We start from the raw sequence: 25003 nt of genomic DNA, 5'->3' as shown, positions 1-25003 counted from the left end.
TGATTTAATTATACATTTATATATAAATAGCACAAGTAGAAATTAACCAAATTTTATCTATTTCTCTATGTATTTATGTATGTATGCAGATGCATTTTCTGACCTTGGAAAAAAGAAATCTATAAAAGTCGTCAGCAGTCTTTTGGATATAGGTGAATGAAATTACATTTGAAGTAATTACAGAAATAAATGCTGACTAATCAGCAATTAATCACAAAGTAATTTCTTGTTAATGTAAAGATAATATAAAAATGAGGAAAATAAAACTAATGCACAAAAAAGAATTTTTAAAAAATTAAAAGTGTTTTTTTTTTTGTCAATGAAAACACCTTTGCTCCTTCAGTCCTTCCAGCGCTCTATGGCAGTGCCCCAGTGGCACGGCCCTGCCCTTCCCCAGCCCCGGGCAGGCAGGAGGTGGCCATGCACCAGCTCTCCCCCCCTGCCAGCACAGCCGCTCCCTCCCTCCCCCCGGGCTGCCCGGCCCTTTCCGGGGGGCTCTGGGGGCTGGAAGTGCCTCCTTGCAGGCTGAGGGCGGCAGGAGGCATTGGAAGGAGCAGAAGGGTCTCTGCTCTCCAGACCCTCTGGCCAATCCCTCTACAAGAGACCCTTACTTCAAAGGCATTTAAATAGCTGCTCTCCAGGTGTCTCCCAGCTGGCTGGTAACCCAATATCCCAAGGGTTCATGTACCTATTTTTCCTAAATTTCCCCAACTTCCCTTTCCTCTGCATCAACATCTGGCCTCAACCTAACCACAAGCTTGAATATCCCTTGAAATGCATTCAGGACTATTTTTCATTAGCAGTCAGGCTCTTTTTGAAATGGCAGTCATTGTATGCACATCTTCATGGCCTTCAAATTTCACAGGCCTTGCTGATGGCAGAATTTTACTGGTCTTTCTACATTATTAAGATTGCTTATGGAGAACCAAAAGAAAATATCAGAATTCTGCATCTCCATTAATTTCAGTAGACTTAAACTGAGATAAACACAGCCTCTTATGCCATGGCATCTCAGAGCAGTTCACTCATTTCAAAGCACCACGTGAAGTGAAGAGATGAGACACAAATGCCATCCAGAAGAAGTAACCTAACTGCAGTTTCCTTTCTTCTATTTCAGCACAGCTTTGACAGCACAGACTTGCAACTAGTGTAATGGTTCTTGATGGCAGGTGATAAAATATCTTAGTGTGAGAAACAACTGCTCACTTTGAAAATTTAAAAAGGTTTATTAAACCTTAACAAAAATACAACAAAAGGACTACATAAGGAAAAATTTGCAACACTGAAAACTGCCCTTGTGAATACCACACAACCAGTTCATCTTCAAGGTGGATGCTCAGTCTTTTATACCCTTGGGGGTTGCATCAGCCAGCCCTAGCCCCTCCCAAAGTCTGTCAGTCAGCTCTTCTTTGCCATTTATCGGTGGAGACTGCTTTCTTGTAACTTGATTGGAGGTCAGGTGTTGCCGTGCTGCACCCCCTAAGCACCAAGCTTTTCCATTCCCAACTGGCCCAGGTAAGGGACACGTGTGCAGCCTTCTCTCTACCTGTCCTAGACAACAATACGGGGGGAAGAGGGAACTATGGGGAGAACAGAGGACATCCAAACTACAATAACGTAACTATCTATCACTAAAGCTTTTCTTAATATTCACACAGCAGTTATCTTTTAATTGAGAGAGCAAATCATCTCATTATCCATCCATAAGACTAGCAAATGCTTAATTGTTTGGGTTTTTTTTAAGATAGCTTTCATAGTTTGCAGACTGTGAACACTAGGTTTAAGCACACTATTTAAAAGGCTGGGGCAATGCACACATTTTCTGTGGGATGAAGATATAAAGAAGAAAAGTATACTGGTACTTGATGGTAACAAAAATTCTAATACAAAGAGCTAAGGGCAAAGCATCTCAGTTAATTCCACCACAGTTATCCAGATGTGCTTAAAAAGCATTTGTCCTCTTCAGGGAGATTGAGGTACCTCCACTTATGGATGGGAAACATAAACTGACTCTCTCAGAATTAAACAGAAGTATATTAACATAGACGCAGCTTGACATCATTGCTGTAAATTGGTAAAGCATTTGCCAAGAATTTTCAAGTGATTAATGGTTCTGGATGACTTCTAAGTGCTTTGCTTCAAAACCTTTTCCTTAAGGTGAGAGCTCTGTGTGAGACTAACTTCCTTTTACATACCTGAAGCAGAGTTCTGGGCTAGAGATGAGTTTCCAGAGTCACTGCCTGTGAAAATGTAGATCTTACTCCTGAATGTTCCTGTAAAGTGATTTACAAATGCTTGGTGGTATTTAGTTATACAGATTCAAATTTACCATATGCAAATAAGAAGTAATTCAAGTTTTCCAATTTATTTAAAGAACTTATAAGCAATCAATACAAAGTTATCGTCAATAAAATCTAGGAATGCTTTCAAGATATATTTTAGGGCTGCTGATTTTTGGTGTTAAAGCCAGACATTTATTTCTTTCCTATGAATTGAAGAGTCTGCTTCTGTTCCTCTTTGAAGTCAAGGAGAGTTTTATCACTGTCTTCAAGGACGGGCAAATTAGAGCCCAAATTAGCATCTGGAACTATGTGCAGTAGGGTGTTCGAGTGGTGTACAACTTGTCACCACAATTATAGTAATTTTAATCAACCTCATTTGCTGTTGGCTTCTCTGATTTTTCCAGGAAAATTTGCTCATCTGCACTTCAGTATTAATATCTCCCTACCCTTTCTGTTTTACAAGTCATGCTTTTATTCTGTTACTCCTGCTGCAGCTGAACCGGAGCATTTTAATAAACCTCTTGTTACCCACATCTTCTATCCATATGTCATTGACTTAAGCAGAGCAGTTTGTCAGGTTAATATTTTATACATTTTGTATTTAGACTATTACTTAGCTGATCCATAACAGGGGATTATAGTCAGGGATAGGAATATTGAGTGGCTTTTTTTTCCCCACGTGCTTGTCTCCAAGACAACTAGATGGCTGTATTTAAAAGAGCACAAAGACCAGAACGAGTAGCTCATCCAAGTCTTTTAGCAAGTGAATGCTCTGCGGTTTTGCATTTTCAGGCAGGCCTTTCACTCCATTCCCCTGACATTTTTCACCTCGGGCTTTGATGGGTGGTAATTCCAACTGGGAGCCCAGTTGATAATTGCAGCTATTAAGCTGCTGCTAGTGTAACTCCAGTTCCCTTTTGTTTCTGGTTTTATCTGGTTTAGTTGGAGAGTTTCATTCCTGATAGTCATATTTAAAAGCCACATTGATAGGCTTCCTTTTTTCCCTTTCAGTCAGTGCTGGTGATTATTAGGTACATCCTCTCTCCAGTTTAGCCTGCTTGCAGCGATTTTTCAAAGCACACGCTTGTGCTTCCTGGATTTTACACACAAAAAAACCAAGAAAACAAACAAACAAAAAACCCCAGAAGGTGTGGCCATAACAAAAGGTCCCTGTCAATCATAAATTAGCAGTAGAAATTGCCATCAGCCCTGCTGGAAGCCCTCGTGCTGTAGCCTCAGACGGACCAGCAGCCAGGCAGAGGTTGCAGCTCACTGTTAGCCAACCATGATCTGCCATTAATCTGAATCTCCTGCTGAAATTCAGCTCAGCACTCCCTGAATTTCCTCTCCCTCCTTGGCTCTGTCAGGAATAACACCGTGCACTGGCAATGCAATGTTTGAGTGGTCAAGCTTCATTACTCCCCTGTATATTTTTTGGCCTGATAATTGCATTAGGGATGTCAAATATGTAACGTAAGTTTCCTGTGAGAATTTGCTGCTGAGCTAAGTGCTATCACATGTCATGGGGCTTTCAAAGTGTGTTCAATACAAAATCCCAAATCTGTCCAAACAACATATTTAGATGGGCACTGCAAGAAAGATTGTGCTTTTCAGCTGTAGACGAGGCTCATGGCTGCTCCTGTGGATAGCTGGTTGTGACGCCTGGGAGGTGACAGTTTTACATTTCATTCCTTTGAACATGAGAGACACAAACTTTTATGATTCATATAACCTTTCAGCGGTTTCATATTCCGGGGGGATAGTATCTTTGTATAGACTCAAAAAATCCAGCAAGCCATTTCCATTCTCTCCTTAAGATGATTTATCTTGCTTTGTTTCAAACAGCTTCTTCTGTACTTAACTCTCTTTGTGAGAACAGAGTACTCCAGTCAAAATTCAAACTAGATTTCCTGTGCTGGCACTTCTGAAATTTCACATCCTCTTCCTATCAGTTAATCTAGTAGTGAAGGTAAACATTCTGCTGTTGGATACACATTGAAGACAGCTTACAGGTATGAATACTGACTGTAAATATTCCTATAAAAGGGATTGTTGTGTTTATGTGATTTGCTGGGAAAATGAAGTATTGGCAATCCTCAGTCTAGAACTTTTGTGCAGTCAAATGAGAGCCTGAGTCCTGCATAAGGCTCAGCTGATGTTCTTCAGGAAGTTTTAGAAAGCAAAAATGCATTAATTAAATTGCCAGTAAAATGAAATAAAGAAAATAAATAGAAATGGATAAAAAGTGACCCCCCCAGCCATTCTCCCAATCTTTTCTTTCTCTTCACAGCTAACAGTACCAGAAATAAATCAGCAACATTTGAATACAATCAGAAATAAAAATTTTGAAGGGTAAGATGTAACAGTGAAGTGCTTCCATCAAAATCTAGTTTTGACCGAAAATATGTTTTGTAAATAGATATCTTCCTGCTTTCCATAGAACATGTTGCTTTTTCTCACATATATCCAGTAAAATCTGCATATCAAAAAGTTTCCTTCAAACAAAATCATTCAATCTCACTTTAAAGGGGAATAAAGATTTTAGGGACATCCTGGGAACAGTAAACAAGCATAAATTTTTTTTTCTAGATTCCTTCCATTTTGCTGACATCATTCTTTTTGGGAATAAATATATCCTCAATGTCTAGTCTGGGTCATTAAAAAAAACCTATATAAAAGCAGATCGGTTCTCATTTCCACCAACTTCAGTTTCAGTCTTGTCCAAGGGAGCACATTTCTCTTCTGGTTCATCACAGAAAAAAGAAAACTGAAACCAAACCAGGAAGTAACTTGAGGCAGGGAAAAATCAGATAAAACTGGTGCAGAAAATTAATTTAACCAAAGATTAAATAGAAGCCTTCCTTTTGTCACATACTGTCTCTGGTGGTGACCTAAGGAGCTGCCTGAAATTGTCGTGTACCAAAGGATTGCCAGCATGAGAGACTTCCAGATGAGTCTTGAAGCAAAGGAAACCTTCTATGCACTGCTTATTATTTTTCCAAATTCTAAGCATCTGAAGGGATGTGGTCTTCATCTTCTGCAGAAGTGAGCATTTTGAAGCCCTGTCCCTGTTTTATGTGGAGTTCTGAACATATATGCATTAAAATTTTGACCAGCTTTAGTCAGTTGCCAAAAATCCCTTGGGTTCACAATGGTTGGGATAAAAATGTGTATTCATACACACACACATTTTCTCCTCTAAATCACTAGTAAGAAAATATTTTATGTAAAAAACATCAGCGTTTTCATTACCCTCTTCTGATTTTTCTCACATTTACAATGAGGTAGTAGGATCATTTTGTTTGTGAGAAGGTTTTACAGCTTTTTACAGGATTGTGCTGAGTAAGGGAAAATTCAGGCTGAACACTGAATAAAACTTCCTGAAAGTAGATGTTATTAGGCTTTGTGATAATATCCCAAGGGAAAGGATCAACTCTATCAGTTGTGACATTTAAAACCAGACTGGACAATACAGTAATAAATATTCTGTGTGGGATATTCTGCATTGTCATGGGACTAGATGAGGAGAAATATAAGGTCTTTTTCACATCTAATTTCTCCAGTGAATATTGGAAATACAAATGCAAAGGAATGTCTGTTTTTGTAAAGATAATTAAATAACTATTGTTGGAAGACATGGAGTGGAAAAGATCCTGGTAATTCCTCTGTAAATTAGTTTCTGTCTTAAATCCCCCAGGTTTTGGATGTCCAGGTAGGCTTGTTTTAGTCATTCATTAATACAGAAAAGGATTTATTCTAATTCCAGTTTAGGTGTAATAAATCTAAACTATAAGGAAGAAAGATTGAGAGATTGATTGATTTTGCTATATTTATCAAACCAATCAATCTGGTACTTGAAGCACAGAGTATTAATCTTATACAGAGACACATAACCTCAACCTTGTCTGATCTGAGCAGGCTGAAGCAGGGACAGCACTATTCCCAGTCCCAGTGTAATGAATGTCACCCTGCAAAACTTGATTCTTGCTATCTCTTTGATAGGGATGTGATTCCCCAGTACCTTGGAACTAATCACTCACCAGTTTTAAGAAGTATCCCAAAAGAGAAGATGGCCTTACTATGTTTTCCCACAAACATATATAAAAGCTTCTGAAGCACCTACAAAGTGCTCTATCAGAATGCAGGGGAAACAAATGAACAAACAAACAAACAAAGGTATTCCATCCTTCAGGACCCTACTGAAGAACATTTCTTATTTAAACTAAGGGATGTAATTTCAGGTACATTGGGGCAATACTAGTGATGGAATTATTTCACATGGTTAGGACTGAATACAACTGTCATCTTAAACTCTACCCAAAAATCATCTTGATGTCAGTGCATATTATGGAGCAGAGGTAAAACATATTTTTCCTGTGGAACTTCCTCTTATAAGAAAGGAGCCTTATTCAACAAGAAATGCCATTCACAAATGTGCCTACACTAAGCACCAGGGCAGCATATTATAGTAATCCATATCTGAGGCAATAAAAAAATGCCACAAGCTCCACAAATTACAGGAAAAGCTCCAGTTTTCATGAAGCAACACATAATTAAAGAGAAAAAAAGACCTCACGTCATTTAAAAGAAACAAACTTGTCAATATTTGCTACCTGAATAGCCATGAACCTGATAAAGGCGGTGGACAGACTGTATTTTTCCTTCAACAAAACTGAATTGTAGTTGCATTCTTACTGATTTGGAAAAAAAAAATGTCATTTCATATTCAAGTTCATCTCTTCAGTGTAACTGGTGGCAGTAATAGTAATATAATAGGAACTGAAGAATAAAATGCACAGAAAAAATAAATCTCATACAGATTTAGGGAGAGAGGGAGAAATAGAAATAGAGCTTTTTGAAAGAATAGGTAATTAATTATCAAATATTTTTTCTCACTATTTTACAGTACAAATAGCTGAAAAGGTTTATATAATCATACCATCAATGCTAATAAGCTTGTAAACTTGAGCACTGTAAAACATGGATTTGAATACATTAAATTCTACTTACATGTTTGACAGGATGCTAAAATCTGACTGTACTACATCTTGTTATGAATTCACACATTACTGTCGGTCAGAAAACCCTGACACTAACTTCCATTGCTAATGGTAGTGGGTATGGGAGATTTTAATAATAAAGTGTGCCTGCTCGTTATTTTTCAGAGACAGTCTGTGGAAAGCAATTCCAAATCAAGAAATATGACAACAAATGAATACATTTGCATTAGGAAAATATAACATCCCTGAGGGCTGAAGGAAACAGTTTCATAAGCATCTGAAATGAATTGTATGTATAACTTCCACAACTGTAAATGTGAACAGAAATACAAAAGATCAAAGATTTCAGTGCTGTGTATTATGCATAGCTACACTTAACTTCCACCTAGTAGCTGAATGACAATAAATTTGTTTTGAAGTCAGGTGCTCTTCCCAGAGCTTTCAAGCCAAAAGTTGCACTGAGTCAAAGACTACCTGAAAGCTGAATTATCAAGTGAAGGTTTCAAGGCTCCTTTCCCAAAGAGGGGAGCAAAGTGGGAAATCTTTTTTTTAACCTTGTTTGTTTATGAGATACAGAAGCTAACAGATCAGCTAACTTAACACATTTTTCAGTCTCATGATAAGAATATCCTGGAAATTGTTACTCATGTGCGTGAGGATTTTCATTCTCTAGCTCTTGTGGCTTATGTTGTGAGTGAGGCTGTGCTAATGCCAGCACTTTTCTGGTGATGATGCTTTGGGCTGCAGCTGGTGCATTTGGGAGGGAGTCAGTAAACTTTGGTTATGGTGGGCTTAAGGAAAAGAATCAAGGAAAGAGACAATCAAAGTGGTTCTCAACGGAGAAGCCATTTAGCCAATTCACCTGTCCCAAGGCAGGATGCCATTCTCCTGTCACTCCTAACCTTCACGTGCCCAATACAGCCTTACAAACTGCTGCTGGGTGCATATTCTTCAGTCTTTCCCAACTATCACTTTTTATGCTGCACTGTTCCTAGAAAGCTTTCCTGAATGTTTGTTCTTAACTTGTATCCTTTTTATTGTGTTTGCCAAGGGCACAAAGAAATTTATTTTTTTCTTTCTTTTCATGGCTACGTATTACATATTTAAAAATTCTTAACAGTTTTCTTTTTTTTTCAGATTAACCAATCCCATTTATATCAGGCAATAGTTGAATATCATGCAAAATGGTCATAACTCATAATTTCTGCTTCTTCCATCTGTGATGGGTACTTTTTATTCTTTGCAGTCCTGTGGTCAAAACTGAACAGTTGCTTGGTTGAAGCCTTTGTTGTTCTGCATAGAGTACTGAGAGGATTTAATCTGTTTTACAGACAATGCATACTTCTGTTAGTGCAGTCTGGTATGACACTAGTTTTGTCCACAAGATTGTGCTGTTTAAATTTTCCTGACTAACTGTTCTCATCTTTCCCTGGAATATAATAGCTGAGGTATTCCCATGTTTTTGTATTCCCATGTTTTAACTCAGACAAAATAGGTATCTTATGTTTTGCATTGGCTTCTATGGGAAATCACTCCAAGGTGTTATGAGTTCAGAGACCAAATCACATTACTAAAATTAGCTGTCCTTGTCTGTGTTATATTTATTTGCACTTGGTCCCACACTGCCAAGCTGTGACCACTGTACATGCCTACAGACTGCAGTAACAATGGATTCAGCTGACTAGAGGAGCTGTTGCAGTAACATTCCTTGGTAATATGGATGATTTCTGGGTTGTATGAATAACTTCTGAGAGTTCTGAATCTTTTAAAAAATATTTGCTATTCAGAATTATGCAGTGATGGCTTTAAACAAACAATTTGCAAATTATTAATTATCTTCAAGTTTGTTTTTTGTTTTTGGGGTTTTTTTTCCATTCATTCACAAACCAGGCTCATTTGCTTGCCAAATGTCTTAAGGCAGCACTTAAACATTTTTTGTCATATCCCACTGATCTGAGAATGACCTGGCACACTCAGTGCAAACCTTAGAGGATGAGTGGGAGGGAGCAGCAGCCCAACAATGTCCCCCAGGAAGGAGGGAGGAAAGCTGGTACCTTGTGGCATGTACTTAGAAAATCTCTCAGCCACTGCCACTGCACTGGAGTGGGCACAGAAGTGCTGTGGGGCTTGGTACTTGCATTTCCCTTCTTTATAACTTCTTTAGTTTAATCCTTCAGATGTATACAGTCTTCTGTTTGAGTTACATGCATTATACTTCTTAAATGGATCACAAAACATTTAAAATGGAATGACTATAAATAAATAGTGAGTAGTACAGGGCACAAATAAACAAGATTCCCCAAAAAGTAATAAACAAAATTAATGTTGCCAATATAGTTTTTTATGAATTTAGGAAACCAGGCACTCCACACAGGGATTTTGATACTGAATATTTTCTATTAATAAATGTGTACTTTTGCCCAAGATTATAGGTGAGCAGTGTAATTGAAATTTAGAAAAAAGACAAAAGTTTTTTTAAAGCCTTTCTTCTGAATTTAGAGAGAATCTGGATCTGATTTACCTCACTGGATAACACTATCACTATATGACCATTTTTATTCATCTGACATGCAGAAAAAAAAATAAATTACACTATGGGTTATAAAAATCACTTCTATTTTTTCAAGAGGTGGAACTTTCTGTTACACTTCATGAATTAGCTTTGAAGGACTGACAGATTACAACTGATCAGTTTTGCCAAACCTGGAGATTTTCAGTGCAGACTGAGTTTCCATACTCTTAGATTTTATATATATCTGTAATACTCTAAGAATTAATCTCTGTTTGTATGCAATTCAGCACAATAAAAGCAGACCAGTGGATCAAAGCCATGAAACCCCTGCATCTGCATCACACATGGTCCAGGGGCTTTAATTTGCACTGAAGGCTGAGTATCACCAGGACACATGGTTTGAAGCTGTCCAAAGGCTTGGTCACTACTTTGGACCCATCAGAGGTTGGAGCAGGCTCAGTGCACCTCCAACAGTGCTTGTTGTGTCCTCGTGTCCCAGAGGAACCCCATGGGCTCGCCCTGGAAACAGCCAGTGTGTGCACCTTGGAGCTGATCAGGGGTTCCACACCAAAACCTCACTGCTCCTGCACAGCTTGTGACTGGGCATGCAGAGCAATCAGCTGAATCTGCAATTAGGCAATTTCAGTGTGCTTATTTCAAGTAATCTGAAAAAAAGACAAATTAACATCCACATTTTGATAGATGCTATTTGTTCTGAGGGAATGCATGCTGCTGAAACCTTTCTGCAGATTGCATTTCTAATTTTGCTGCTACTAAAGGGTAGGATCAGCTACTCTCAGAGTCTGAACGCCCTGTGATGCCCACTGAGGGGGGAATCTTTCTGCCAGATTTGCCTGGGAACTGTAAACCTCGGAAGACTGACCCAGGAATTCCAAATGTTGGAAGCAGAATGAAGACCACGGGAAGAGCTGATCTTACAAGCTTCCGACCATGAATGTGAGACTATAAATTCCTTACAGCCTGGGCTCACCCTGGGGGCTCCTGGGAGATCTAACCTTCCTGCTGGGGGTCCAGGAGCCACAGTCAAGTCAGATCTGGGGCTCATGAATTATTGAGTTTGCATCGCATGTTGCCTTGAGGTCCTGAGTGTAGAGAGGATTTACCAGTGACCCAGTTGTAGGTCCATGTCACAGCACTGCAGATCTTAGAGTGAAGGAGTCCTTTGCAGGAAGGAAATGTGAAAAAGCCCATGTACTTCAAGCTCTACAGCTTCAGAAAATTCACTTGAATGTAGGATGTGTCAGTGAAGAGTATCAGGTTACTATGTTTTAACAAAATTCACCTTTCTGATTTTTATTTTTCTTTAATTTTGAATTTTTTATGTGCTTCTAGAATTATGACAGTAGTGGGGGGAAAGAAAAACACTAAACAAAAATCATAGCCAGGCTCTACATCTAAACTGTTAGTCTGGAATGTTCCTAAAAGGACCCAAATTGTATATTCATACCACCCCTTTGCTACTTTAACTCCCCACCCGCATACAGTATGCCAAGCTGTTTCTGTGCAGTGATGTGTCCCTGCCTGTGCTCTGTATGTCTATATTAATACACATATATATGAGAAACGGCTGTGATGCTTGGAGCCAGGGAAGGGAATATTTGTGCCTCCACAGAGCTCTGTGGGGAGGGAGTGCTGAGAAATGGTCCAGAAGGTTCTTTACGACGCTCAAGTTCAGGAACTGAAATTAGTAAACTGCCATTTATGTAGTAGCAGAATGAATTATTCAATCTGCTGTGTGGACTGAAAGTCTAATTTTAAAAGTCTAGCTTGCCTAAAGAGCCCTGTGCAAAACGTTCATTAAATGTAAGGCAGTACCAAGTGTTACTGCCTGGCTGAATGTCTTGGGAGGGGTTGTCTGGTATGAACCACCACGGCTAATCTGTTCCATAAACTGTGGTCACAGCAGAACAAGAATCTGTTTCCCTGTTTTATGAATATTTTGGAAAAGTTATGGGTCTCCTCCTTATGCCACATTCAAGACATTTTTGCATTGACACCACTGGGCTCCCCAGCAAGGTCAATGTGTGGGGGTGCAGGAGGCGGCTCAGCCCTGGGGGAAAAGCCCTCGAATGGACCCTGCAGACCCATGGAGGAGGTAGAGCCCCTCTGTCCTGGGGCCTTGCTGTGTCCCCAGAGGCCAGGGCAGACACAAGGGATTGCAAAGTGTCAGCTTTTGTCACTTCACCCTCTTCCACCCTCAGCCTGAGGGTGAGAGAGGGTGAAGTGACAAAACTTCTCCCTCTCTCTTAATGTTTGACTTTGAGAAGACAGGAGAGTGCATCTGAGCACCCCTTCTCATGGAAACTTCTGTCTACCTCAGCATTTCCCCGTAAGAGGAGCCACCTCGGTGCATCAGCACTTTTCTGACAAAAAAATATTTCCCTGAAAAATTTCTGACTGGTCAGTAAGTAGCATGAACATCAGTAAAGAGCTCCTCCAAACCAGCAGCTAGCAGATTATGTTTGTTTGTGTCAGCCAAAAAAGGTGTAATTTGTACATTGCATGGCAGTTTGTCCTCTAGACACTGAATATATGAAGCAGGACCTTATTAGTTCGCAAAACCCTAGCTTGAAATTAATGAAAGGTGACTTTTCTTAATGTACCTCTGTGATGTAGGGACGTTTTCTGCCACCTTCATATCATGACTCAGGTTTTTGTCCTGTGGGAAATGTTGTGCAGGTCACCCTTGAGCTCCTTCCCAGGCTAGGATCAGATTCTGCTCTGTAAGGAAAAAGTGACAGAAAATAATAAAATACTGTGCAGTACTTTCTGTTACCTTTGGCTGTATTATAATATGTGATGTCAATCTGAAATAACTAAAACCAAAATATTGTCATATATTCACAGAATAAAAATACATACAGTAGTTCCATCAGCCAATTAATTATTTTCTAAGTACATATATGTACATGTAAATAAACATTTAGATTATCCAAATAAGTTGCATGGTCTGAAAGAATTATGAAAACCATAACTGAAAAACTGCTAAGAATCTGCTGAAGTAAAAGCTACCAGGTGCATGTGTGAGTTGCCTCAGTGAGATCAGGTTTAACCATCTTTAGCCTATTTGCTCATGAATGACAAAGTAAGGAGATTTCAATCTTCATTGTTACTTCAGTCAAGTCTAATTAACTTCCCTGCTTCCTCCCAGAAAAACAACTACACTTAGACAAACACACTCGGATAACATCACCCAATATCCTGAAGAGCTTTGGGGATTTTCAATTATTTCAGAAGTGGGGCTGTTTCTCTCTTTCTTTGGTCTCATCCCACATCATATATCGTAGGTAAACACACAGAAAAAAAAAAACAAGCAAGCAAGATGCCATTCAGAGATGTTTGTGTGGCTCACCCTGAGGAAGCACAGGAGATAATTGTCAGAGATAGACAATGCTGCCTCTGGTCCTTAAGGTGGACTTCTCTTCCATGGAGTGCTGCTTGCTCTGCTGAATAGAAAACTCCTGATTTCATTTCTGGCTATCACTTACTGCCTTGTGCCAGCATCTTTCATGCCAATTGCAAGTCCATCTCCATTTGGAGCGAACCAAACTTGGACCTGAATATACTTGTATGAAAGTACAGTTTGGCACATTTAACTGTGCAACTCATCATAAAGGCCATGCTCCTCAAATCTGTTTTCATTCCAACCTACTTTTTGTGCCAGAAAGTATCCACCTGGAAGGCAGCACTACATGGAAACATTCAAATCAGTCTGCTGCAAGGCATTTATAGCCCGTGTTTAGCACAGTGTAACTCACCAGAGAATGTGACTTCAGGCATTGCCATTGCAGCTCCTCTTTCCCACTTTCTGTTCATTCTTGTGCCCCAAAAGGATAAGCAATTTTCTTGAGTTTTCAGCAAGGATAGCCTCAAATGTGGTCTTACATTTTACTGCTAAGATCTTTAGCTGTCATAGTAAGGGCAGAACTACATTAATGATCCTATTTTTTAAAGTATCATTCCTTTTCATATTCCAGATATAAAAAAATAGTGATTTTGCTCTGTCATGGTTTAACTCCAGCCAGTAGCCAAGTACCACACAACTGCTCACTCACTCCTCCACCAGCAGGATTGGGGAAAGAATTGCAAAGGTAAAAGTTAGTGAACTCATGTGTAAGGATAAAGACAGTTTAATAGGGAAAGCAAAAGCCACACATATAAGCAAAACAAATCAGTTCACTGCTTCCCATGTGCAGGCAGGTGCTCAGCCCTCTCTAGGAGAGCAGGGCCTCATCATCTTCAACAGTGACTTGGGAAGACAAATGTCATCACTACACACATCCCCCCTTTCTCCTTCCTCCCCTCACTTTATATACTGAGCATGATGTCATCTAGTATGAAATATCCTTTTGGTCAGTTTGGGTCATCTGTCCCAGCTCCTCCCAACATCCCAGGCACCTCCAGCCTCCTCGCCAGCGTGGCAGTACAAAAAGCAGAAAAGACCTTGGCTCTGTGTAAGCCCTGCTCAGCAGTAACAGAACCATCTCTATATTATTGACCCTGTGTTCAGCACTAGTCCACCACATAACCTCATACAAGGCTGAAGAAAACTAAAACCAACACTTGCTCTTAGTGTTGACTTAAACTTTACCATAAAAGTAGTACTGCAAGGACATAATAGCCCAGAAAGCAGCATTTGCTTTATGATGATTTGCAGAGGTAAAACTCAGGGCTTTAAAAAAACAATTCCACCATCAAATTTGCAGTTCCAGCAGAGTTGGGCTACAGTTTCAATGTTGCTCCCCTTTCACACTGCACAGACATTATTAAAAAACAGAAGCAACTAAACTTTCAGTTCAAGAAGTGAGACGCGACCTTGCACCTGCTTATTTTGGTATTTTACAAAATATATGCCTTAAGTTCCATCATGTTAGGCCTAAACCCCACAAATAGATACCCGTTGGCTGCAAAATCAATCCTCATGACTATTGCACAAAACGTGGGTTGGGGTTGAAACACCTGCAGCCCTGACAGTAGGAATTTGGCATGCTGAGGGTACAGCTGGTGAGCTGTGTCCCTCAGGGCACCTGTGCTGTGACCCCCTCCCATGGTAAAACCTGTTGACCATGTTGGCCTCCCTCTTGCCACTGTGTTTCTGCTTTAGCAACATAGACTTTTTTCTGCTCCAATTTTCTGATGTAATTCAGAAAATGGAGCAAAGCTGTAAACCAGGCTTCAAGAATAAGCTATACTAAAGCTTTTTTTTTTTTTTTTTTTTTTTTTTTTCCCCAAAGAGGGGTCATTGTAAAAGTCCCACTTACAGTAAAACTCACAGACAGTTGCAGGAGAGCAACTGAAAACAAATTGCAGTGCTGGGGTAAGAATGACAGATGGGAGAGGAACTTCCTCAGCCATCTGCACCACCAAACTACGCAAAAAACTGTACAAAGCTGCAGCCTCAGGGATTTTCTCCATCTGAACTTTTCATCACAGTGGCCCTAAAGTAGGAATCAGTGCCAAATCCCCAGCCAGGTGCTCTTGAAAACATGTAGGGACACAAGTTGAGGAACCTTGGGAATTTTCAGGTTGATCAGGAAGATTCCAACAAGTTTCAAAGGTCTCAAGGGTTAGGCAATATCACAGAGAAGCTTTTGCTTCCGTGCCATTAAGTGGAGATTGGTGCTTAAATTGCATAGGTGGAATGGGGAGATCTGGACCTTGACTTTTACTAGACTCCACTGAAATAAATGACAAATCTTTTCATGGTATCTCTGGAGCAGGATTGCACTCTCCTTGTATTGGGAGGCCACATGCCAGATGTCATATAACATCCTTCTGGTACATCAAGCACCTTCTTGACAGGTTTAAAGATTCTATCTTTAACTCCTAGTACCTCCTGGCAGCATGGTTTGTTCCTTCTTTCCTTTAATTTTTTTTTCATGTTTTTTTATTTTTTTATATTTGGTTTGCTTGTGTTGGTTTGTAGAGTTTTTTTTTCTCCTGAGACTGGCAATTCTATGCTTTTCTAGCAGAAACAGATTTTGTGATGTGGGCTGATATCTAGAAAAAAACTTATAGTAGACCCTTTTTTTCCCCAGGATTTTTCCAAGAGGTTCTTCATGCTGGTGTTTCTATTTGGTTTCAGATATTTTCTATTAAAATATCTTTTGCAAAGGGTTATTTCTGTTGAAGCACATGTTGAAATATTCTGATCACTGACATCCTTCCTTCCTACTGAAATCAACCTAAACTTTGTCAATATCTTTGATGGAAACCATTGATTTCCACTTCTGACTGCATGAGTCTACCAGCCTTTCTCTGTAACTTACTTTTTTTACCTGTAATAGTAATGCCAAACCTGGCTTTGACATATCAGAAGAGTCTGGAGAATGCCTCTGAAGTGCAGCTCAGTTTTTTTCCCAGAAAAATGAGCCCCAAAGAAGTCTTCCTGCTCACAGCAGCCTCTGCAAAGCTTAGCAGAGTGCTCTTGTGCATTTCATACTTCCCCGTTTCTGTGTTTCAGTCTGGTAATGGGGAGGTTTTCCTGCAGAACTTTATTCTTCCCCTACCTTCAAAAATCCTTATTTCTTTTTAGTGGCATTACATCTATGTTTTTAATTCCTGTCTTCATAATCCTTTTACCCTTGCTGGACTCAAAGCACAGAGGTGTCTATAAAGATACAATTTTAATAGAGAACATTTTTGAAAGTCTAACTCTTGTGTTTCATGATTAAATGAGCGCTGAACTCTTTTGAGGGCATGGGTAATTACATTGGTGAGTAAACACTGAGTCCCTTTCAGAACTTGGAGAACGACTGGAATAGAGGAAAAGAAATGAGAACTTCTACATGAAAAAATTCTATTATTTGATCCTGGTCTCTACTTTTCAGCAGCTGGGGATGAAAAAAAGGATAAAAACAACTGTAAAAGAGAAGAACAGTCAGAAAATTATCATTCAGCTCATGAATGTGCAACACGTTGACTCCCATTTTTCTTGATATCCTCAATTTTCCAAACATCATACCTTTATGAAGGAGTAACTTTAGTAAGTATAGGCTAGCATATGTAAACAAAATCAGACACAATTAATCATATAATTATCACGTATCATGTGTAATGCTTGATGCATTGTTTATGCAGGTAGAGATAGATTTTTAAGGCCAAAGGTGTCATTATAATTATGTAGTCTGACCTGCTTGCCTCAGTCAATACAGTCTCACCCAGTAACTCCTTTTTTAGCAGCAATGCCTGCTTGAACTGCGGTCTGCCTTTCAGAGAAGCCTTCAAACTGAAAGGGAAATCTTCATGTGATAGGCAATCTAGCTCATCCCAGTAAAAATATCTTCCAGTTTCACATGGTTAAGACAAATGAAAAAGAAATTTGTGTTGAAAAATGGAATATCAATGGATTTCCTTTTAAAACAATGCTGAACACTAAACTTCAAACTTGTGAAACTTTTAGAAAAGTTTAGTCTCACTGGATTTTATTCACCAGCCCTGAATTGTTTCCTACGTATCATTTAGGAAAAAAAAATAATAAAAAGTTATTCTAACTGTCCTTTTGGTAGGTTATTTTGTCTTTTTTGTTTTAACTTAATTTTGCCCTCATAAGGCAGAAAATATTTTTGAGAACTCTAGTTCTAGCCATTATTAATTGAAAAACAGAATCATGGAATAATATCTTTTGATAGGGACCTCAGAAAATTATCTAAAATTGACTGATGTGGTTAAAGAAAAAAGTAACAAACAAACCCCTTGTCCCCTTAGAAAACGAATATACTTCTTCACTGAAGACGTATTTCTTCTCATATTTGTCTGCCATCATGCACTCAAATTCAGAAAGTCAAAGTGATTGTGGAATTACATATGCAAATACAGTTTTTGAATCACTACATTAAAATTTGGACCTTTCAGTGAGGTAAATTATGGGAAACAATGAGAAATGGCCAGCTCATTCTCTCAGTCTCATATGTGAAGAGAAAGGCTCTTGCAGAGGGCTGTGCAGAAAAACACCTGACCTATGGCCTGTGGCCCCCTATGGCAGGAATCTCATCTACATCCATAGTTTTTCTCCTGGAGATGCAATAATCTCACCAATTTGTGACCCAAGTGAAAGCTTGAGGAACAAATGGACGAGATCCAAGAGAATTTCCCTATCAGGGAAATTTTCCTGATTGCCAGGAAAATTTGGTTTTTAAATCATATGTTTTTAAATCATATATATATTTAAGATTTCTTTCAATTTTCCAACCATGCCTAAACTGAAATGTCTCTTGAACCATCTTAGATTTGAATAATCAGTTCAAAGGTAAGTTTCCCTCAAAAGTGTTTTGATTCTACATGCATAGTATTTAAGTCATTATAGTCAAATACTTAATGTTTTTCACATATACAAGCAAGAAAGCTTTTGGAGACATCTATCTTCAATTCAGTTAAGTTATTGCAAAGGATTATGTCATTGCATGTGTGAGCATTGGTGTGGCTTCCTAGCTGCATTGTGGGCAGCTTCTTTTACTGGGCAGTGACTATTATAACATTGGCTCTATTAAAAATGGTGTTCAATCTCTACTCAGGGAAGTGTATATACATGTAATACCTTCTGTCCAAGTATTCATTAAACATAAATGGTTAAGCTTCGTTTGTCTTCTTGAGATAAATACCCCTGCTTTGGAAAGGGGTAAAATGAAACACATCAGGGTTAACTGCAAAAGTTAAGCAGTGTCTCAAAAAGACAGACAGAATATCAGAGATACAATCAGAGATATTATGAGATCAGAGATTATATCAGAGATATAATCATCTCTTGGTGTTGAGTCATCATGTCCCCCTCCCAATACACAAATACAAATTAAATAAAATTGCACATAAGTAAAAAAAAAAAATCTATTTTTTCACAGTTAAGATATAAAATCAGATAATTTTATTTATATATCAATGTTCAGTTAAATAAAAGACAGAATTTAAGTTTTCTGGATTCTTGAAAAATGCAATACCCATTCTGTCATTCTACATTTTAGAGTCAAACATTTCCTGATGGCTACTTCCAGGCTTTTAAAAATTCAGCCAGATCATTTCCAGATGCCCTGGCACTCCTCCCCTCTGTGCTTCCTATGCATACCATGTAGAAGGCTTTAAGGTTTTCAGCTGTTTTCTACATCTTGCCTGCACTGCTTCAAATACTGTTTGCATTTTTATCGTCTTCTTCCTTTAATGTGCTGTCTTCATGTGTGAGGAAGATGAGGAGATGGGGGGCAGCACATTTACTCTTCTCTGCAGCTGCTCTTTGGGCAGCTCCTCAATGAGGTGCCAGTCATGTGGGAGCACTGCAAACCCAATGCTGCTCCCCTCTTGCTTATGCCTCTGTCATGTTGCTGAAGTGACTTTCAGGCCCGGCAAAAATCCTTAGTCTCCAATATATAATTGTGCATTTGTATAGAGGTAAAAAAAATATCTCTAGAATGCTGCTTACACATTTCAAAACTGATGTTATTTACTATTGCTTTTTTTCCATCCTTCTGTTTCTGATATACTGAATTTCATGATAAGATTGAAATTTGCCTTTCAGAAACAGTGTGTACCTTATTTGCTGCATCTGAAAAGCAGGTGTTCTCAAGCCAATCTGAACATTTTGAGCAAATCCCTGCTTTGAAATGCAGATGAATTTGCAATGTCTGCATAGTTTGAGATAAAGCAGTTAACAATGAATTAATCCTTGCTTTATGCAGTTCATTATCAAGAGACTATGACCAGACCAACAATGTATTTGGAAAATAATAGGGTCTTGCCAAACAGGTAGAGACTCTATTCAAACTGAGCACTGACACTTGCAGTGACTCTCATTTTTGAGGACTGCATAAAATAACACAGTAAGCCGGATATAATTTTTTGTGTTTGCCCCAAAAGCTGGTGCCTAGGTACAGTCTAGCCTTATTCCAGATCCAAAGTCTCCTGGATGGTACTAAAACATTGTCATATGAGGAATTTTGTGTAAATTTAGTCTTAAATGAGAAAAGACTGCATTTAGGGGAAGTGGTATTTTAAATTTAAAAGATTGTTCCACAACCACTCATGAGAAGTTCATGTGCTCTGAAATTCTAAATCACTGATGATAAATACATCAGAAATAGTCTCTAAATCAGCTGTGGTTTGAATCTTTCTTTGAACCAGGCAGTGCAGTTGGGTCAGGCTTAGATTCCGGTGCCTGATGGGACAAGGGTGATGTGGTGACAGCAATGGAGTTCCTGTGGAAGTCAGTGTGAATGATGGGAGAAACCTCCCAGTGTGAATGATGGGAGACCTCCAGTGCAAAATCAGTAGTTCACCAGCATAATGATACTGTGCAGTACTTTATCTAAACAAAAGTTGTGGCCAGTGGTCTTCAGCCCTCCTGCTCTGTCTCTGCTGGGACTCTGTAGAGGACGTGATAGAGCTGAGAACCTTTACCACTCCAGTGTCTAGGGGACACAGAGCCACTGAGGGATGAAGCCTTATTGTGCAGACCTGGGAAGGACTTGCTGAGCTTGACTCTGTGGGATGAGGAAAAAAACACACAAAAAGTGTGTAGGAAACAGATTTCAGGTGACTCCTTTGTAGCTCCACTCCTACTGGACGTGACGTCTCTCCTAGCCCTAAGCCTTCCTGAGGACTGGGCTGAGCCTTAGCCATGCATCCCCACTCTGTTGTAGGTAGGTGAAAAACATCTCAGAGAAGAGCTTAACTGCGGGCTAGAACTTTCCCTGGCTGAAATCTAAAATGGAAATGCACTCTTTGTCCCATCCATATATGTCATGGTTCAATTAAGAGAGAACACTCTAGATAGAGAGGTAAGGGGAAAACCTTCTGAGTAGCTTGCTGGAAATGAAACTGTCTTTAACTTATTTGCTTATTTTGCTGGTTTGAGGGGTTTTTTTTAACAATATAGTGTAGTTATATCTCTCCATACCTCTGTCACAACTTTGTAAGGCACTGTCATAAGTGAAGAGTTTTTTAATTAGATTCTTTTTTATACTCTGGAATTAGATAGTCAGGGGTGAGATGCTGTACAATTATTTACTTGAATATAGTAGTTTCTTCCTGTTACTGCAGATTTTTTTGCTCAGTATATTTTGATGACTTATATTCATGATCTGCAGACTGCTGAAAGGGAGGACTTCAGTTTTGCCTGTCTCTAATCACTGTAGTACATAATAACAGATGGCAGCCTTCCTAAACTGCCTTGTTAAACAAATGGTATGAAATAGATATTTAAATGATTTCATAATCTTGATTAATAATAATTATTATTACCAAGAATTGAGAATGAATCTTTAACTCCATATGATATCTCTTGACCTACATTTTTGGGATTCCTAAAAATTCTGGTTGCCTCCATTTTTGAGCCTACAGAGGACAGACTATAAAGACTCCTAAGTTTCAGACCAAACTGAGCAACATGTATTTCAAGATTAGGTTGCTTTAAGGGATATTATGTCAGTCCAGAAAAATAACTAGTTTCTTTTTAACATATTGGCTCTCCTTACATAGTTTGCCTTTTTTTCAGTACAAGTATTGGTGGTTTTTTTCCCTTATATTTAATAAAGATGAAATATAAAATAAAAATTTGCATTGTATTTCAAAAGAGCAAATTTGTCCATGCTTTTATCATGATGTATCTGAACTAGTTATGCTTAAAATTAAGAGGCTCATTTCCTCACCCTCTGAAGACACAACCAAGCAGAGCAGCAGTGACAGACAAGAGGGAACACTTCCTCTTTGTGCTGACTCTTTTATTTTACTACAGTAATATACTGTGATGCTGACCTGAAGAGACTTTGGGGGTCCAAAGGTTACTGGACTGCAATCAGTATTGGATTTGAGGTCTCCTTCCAGCTAAAAACTCAGGATTCAATAAAAGTTGAGCTGAGACCAGGTCTCTACTACAGCCTCACGTCTGCCAGAGCAATTAGTCTAGTTTCAATTGCAAAGCATTCTCCTATTCTAATATTGATACATTTTGTGAAAGACAGAGTTTGCACATTCTCTTTGTTCAGAATAACCTTTAAAATATAAAACAAAGGAATAACTTAAAAAATATTCTCATTCATGGGCTATTTCTCAAATCATTATCTTGCTGCCTGACAGTAGTAATGAGACCCAACATTCAATTTTTTCAAGGTCTTGAAGACACAGTCCTCATGTATCCCAGAAGGAAATAATCTCTTGTTTAAAAATTAATAAAGAAAAATTACCTTAACTGCTACAGGTGCTGTGTCAAAGTCCTTATCTAGCTTTCAAGAATTTTAAAGCAAATCCTTTAAAATTTTATTTTAACAAGTTTTTGCCACTGATGATAGTAGAAGGAAAACAGTTATATCAATGCAAAGGAAAAATGGCTCAACAATGCTTCAAAAGCATTTTAAACCAAGGTTTTTATCAATATTTCTTAAAGATTCTGCATCCTTCTGTAACAGGCTAAGACAAGTAAGAACAGGTGAAAGGGTGGCATAGCTGACTGTAAACAACTGTTTGTGACTAAAAGGCTTAAATGACATTGGCTGTGCTGAAATGTAAAAATTGAGTAAAGTGCTGAAAAATCTTCAGGAATAATTAATTTCCTGAAGACTTATAATTAAGACAGTCTACCAAATTGAGGAGCTCATGGAGCTGCCACGAATGCTGCATTAGGAATCATTCCCTTTGGTTTTCTTACATAGATATATAAGCAAAAGGAACAGGACTACCGAAATAATAAATTTTTTTTTTGTCTAATTTTTCTAATGCAAATTTGCTTGACTTAAAATGCTTTATCATTGATTTTTTTCCCCAGTTAAACTGTCTTTCAGGATTTATCATCTTCTTCCCATGAAAATTCTTGTACAATAAAATCAACCCACTCTGAGTCTTGCTTTCAATAACCTAGTCAGAACCATGGGTCTTGCAGAGCAGATGTCTCCATTTGAATTCCTCATTCTAATTGTTATTTATTATTCCACTAATCTTTGTGGAAAACTTTATCACTATTATCTGTACATTTAGAACCACTGACAAAGTTATTCTATAGAACCAGTTCTATAGAACTGATCCTGGCAGAACTCTTCCAGTTAGCTATCTCTTTGATGATGGGTCACCATAGAGAGCTACATTTTCAAATGCTATAGAATAGAACCATTGAATCATTAAGGTTGAAAAAGTCCTCCAAGATTATCAAATCCAAGATTAGCTTTTCTTTTGAACAAACACTAGCTTGTCAACTAAACCATAGAACTAAGTGTCATGTGCAGTCGTTTCTTCATTTTCAGGGATGGTGACTACACCACCACCCTAGACAGCCCATTCCAATGCTTAACTACTCTTTCAGTGAAGAAATTCTTCCTGATGTCCAACACGAGCTTCCCCTGGCACAGCTTGAGGCCATTTCCTCTTGTCCCATTGCTGGTTGACTGGGAGAAGAGACCAACCCCCACTTGGGTTCTACCTCCTTCCAGGTAATTGTAGAGCAATAAGGTCATCCTCAAGCCTTCTTTTCTCCAGGCTAAACATTCTCAGCCACTCTTCATAGGACTCATGCTCCAGACCCTTCACCAGCTCTGTTGCCCTTCTCTGGACATGCTTCAGCCCCTCAATGTCTTTCTTGTAGTGAGGGGCCAGAACCGGGCACAGGATTCAAGGTGGCCTTACCAGTGCAGAGTCCAGGGGGACAATCCCTGCCCTGGTCCTGCTGGCCACAGTATTTTTGATAGAACCCAGGATGCCATTGTCCTGCTTGGGCACACACTGGCTCATGTTGAACCAACCATCCACCAGCACCTCCAGGTCCTTTTCCACTGAGCAGCTTTCCAGCCATTCTGCTCCCAGCCTGGAGCACTCTCTGGGGTTGTTGTGCCCCCAGGGCAGGAGCCAGCGCTTGGCCTTGTTGAACCTCACACAAGATGGTCTCGGCCCATCAGTCCAGCCTGCCCGGATTGAATGTCAATTTGTTGATGTCCAATTTATGGTGAGTGTCCACCAATTATGAACTCATTTCCATGTGCTTTCTTGATATAATTCAATGCTTTATTCCTTTTACTCCAGGAAGTAAAATCCTGGCATAACTCTAAGAATGTTGCACCTACATAGGTTCTTTGTCAATCAAACTTGAACTCTCATCAAAAAAATGAATTCAGGTTTTTATGACAAGACCTATTTTCTATTAGATCCTGTTGTCTGGCATTAAATATATTCTGATCCTTTGATTCTTTTTCAATTAAATTCCATACAACCCTTTCTATTATTCTCCTCTCACTGATATCAAAAAAGAAACTAATAGACACCTGGGCTATCCCACTTGCTGTCTTTGACAAAATACTTGTTTTTATTCTTTTTCTGAGAAACATTCTGATATTTCTTTGTTGATACTCTTTACAATTTTTCCTTCAATTTCAAGCTATTTAAGCTCACTTTCTCTTTCCTAAGCCCTTAGTTGAAATATGTTCAGGAATACAAACCAAAATGTAGTAACAAAATATTACATCAATATGTGGCATAAAAGCCACAAGAACTTGCAAACACTGCTTGACTTGCAAAGCAAAACACAAGGTGTCAAGGTTGACCTGTATCACCAGCAAACACTAAAAAAATTCTTGGCAAGACATTCCTACTTTTCTCACTTTGTAGTGAAACTCCCAAAGAGGTCAATTTTGTACTGTCTAGCTTCATTGCAAATGCTTCACACAACTCTACTGTTAATTCTCTACATGTTATATCCATACTGCAAAGGATTTTCCAGATTATGGACTGTGATCTCCATCAAAACTCCAATTCTGAAAATAGGAAATCCATTTTGTTGTGGTCTACGTGAAGAAATTTGCTATTACAGTAATGTCGTAGACATCTTTTATGGAAAATCCTTTCCTTAGGATTTTTCCTCCTGAGAAGCTGAGAGGTCTCAGGAACAAAATGTAAACAATGGTTATCTGCTGCTGTGGAATGCAACAGGTGGATCTGTGATTGGCTCATGTTGGTTGTTTGTAATTAATGGCCAATCACAGTCAGCTGGCTCGGACTCTCTGTCCGCGACAGAAGCTTTTGTTATCATTCTTTCTTATTCCATTCTTAGCTAGCCTTCTAATGAAATCCTTTCCTCTATTCTTTTAGTATAGTTTTAATGTAATATATATCATAAAATAATAAATCAAGCCTTCTGAAACATGGAGTCAGATCCTCGTCTCTTCCCTCAACCTGAGACCCCTGGGAACACCGTCACACAGTAACTTTAATCAAGAATAATTGTT

The sequence above is a fragment of the Molothrus aeneus genome, chromosome 3 (assembly GCF_037042795.1).
Source record: "Molothrus aeneus isolate 106 chromosome 3, BPBGC_Maene_1.0, whole genome shotgun sequence".
In the NCBI taxonomy this organism is placed as follows: Eukaryota; Metazoa; Chordata; class Aves; order Passeriformes; family Icteridae; genus Molothrus; species Molothrus aeneus.
This window is presented reverse-complemented; position numbering follows the sequence as displayed.